The 1,701-nt window shown below is 32.1% G+C and overlaps 1 long non-coding RNA gene across 1 annotated transcript; it reads right to left on the bottom strand.

The window, feature by feature from the left end:
• Window positions 1-349: 349 nt before the first annotated feature.
• LOC125021835 lies at window positions 350-1,476 on the bottom strand. The gene is made up of 3 exons (XR_007114377.1): window positions 1,432-1,476; window positions 498-596; window positions 350-385 (listed from the first exon to the last, which is right to left on the bottom strand). It is a non-coding gene; the product is annotated as an uncharacterized LOC125021835 (long non-coding RNA).
• Between the last annotated feature and the right edge of the window lie 225 nt (window positions 1,477-1,701).

Genomic DNA, 1,701 nt, shown 5'->3' with positions numbered 1-1,701 from the left:
GTGTATATATATTATTTCATTGTGATGGTGTGAGGATAATATGCAGCTTTCTACAGTAATTCACAGCCATAAGTTCACTCTGTGTATGTATTCAATCTATTTCTATCTGTTATCAGACATTTCCAGGAGAAAATCTCTTCAACATGATCACTTCAACAAATCTTGAGTGAATGACTGAATAAACTCGACTACATTCCATCAAAAGTCTGAGCTTCAGCAATCATCCAGTCATAAAAAATCATGATAACCTTCAATAGAACTTTTAATGCCTCAACATTTTAATATCCAGATATTAATATCAGTGGAAACTTAAAAGCTGAATTGTACCTTTTGAAAGAGCTGCCGTTGCCAGAGATGTGATGATCATGTAGATCCAAATCATTTTCTGCTGAGACAGAATCAGTTCATCATTGTAAAGTTGCATGGTGTCATATGTGGTTTCAAGACTTTTCATGCACAGCAGCATTAGGATCAGCAAATGTAAAACGGTCACTCACCACATTCACAAAGTGACGTCTTCTTTGTAGATTATTATCTGGGCGCTAAGTTTCTCACTCACAACTCGTTGGTATGTTCTATTTTGTTGTTTGCTTCTTCTGAGAAGAGAATTGAAGAATGAGTCATTTACACTTAGCTAAATATACCGACGCACTAAACACATTTTTATGTACTCGTATTTTCACATGTACATTTAATGTGGCTTGTAATGTGTATTTAACATACAACATTTCCTTGTTTTTTTAGATGAAATGTTAAATGACAGAGAGGGACTTGATTGTCAAACTATTTTTCAAGGGCTCGTTCCTTCTATGTTTTATTTCTCATATAAGCAGAGACAATAGGTTTGTATTGTTTAGATGTACAGCCAGGCTCAAACTGCACTTTACACCACATTTGATTTGAGTTAGTGATTGATTCCAAACATGCAAATGATATGTATATATGAACTAATAAAACAGAAATGATAATACAAAAAATGGACAGTCAATAAAATCTTTAAAAATATTAAATTAAATTAAAATGCAGCATTCACTAAACACAATGTCATATCACTGTTAAACTATAAAACCTTCAGGACAGGTTGTTGAGAACAATGTTTCTATATTTTTATAAATATTAATGATATTTGCTAAATGTTACTAATAATTTGTCAAAGCCTCAGTTTAAACACAGATAATGAGTGAAAATTTAAAGCTAACATGTGTTAAGATTTTATTTCTAAATGAAAAGTGTTTCTAAGTGTTAAGTCATTTTTCTATATTCAGTCATGATAAATGTCAGGATTTTATGTCTTTTGTCAGTTAACTTTTGTGAGACTGATTTCTCTTGAAAGGAAAACAAATCAAACCTTCATTAGTGTCATAGTTCCTTTTCTTGATGTTTTTTAAACTAATTCTACACTTTCTTCATTCTTTAAGTAAAGTCACTCACCTTCAGTATGAAGTCTTCTACGTGTCTTATCAACTGTCCTCTGACTTCTTCTCTGACAGCAAGGTCGTGTACTGTACCTATTCTATTTGTGTTGTGGTGTGGAGAGAATAGAGGAAGCGGTTATTTAGTTTCACTTATTCTCTACTGAGATACTTAACTGTCGATCTCATCTAGATTTACTTATCGTTCTTTAATCTCATACACTTTAATTTTAACAGTAGGTGACTGTGTGTGACATTTAGAAAAGACATTTTATGCATCTGATCTCAA

This window comes from Mugil cephalus, chromosome 15 (assembly GCF_022458985.1).
Source record: "Mugil cephalus isolate CIBA_MC_2020 chromosome 15, CIBA_Mcephalus_1.1, whole genome shotgun sequence".
NCBI classification, from domain to species: Eukaryota; Metazoa; Chordata; class Actinopteri; order Mugiliformes; family Mugilidae; genus Mugil; species Mugil cephalus.
Note: the sequence above shows the minus strand (reverse complement) of the source record. Positions and strands in the feature narration are given on the sequence as shown.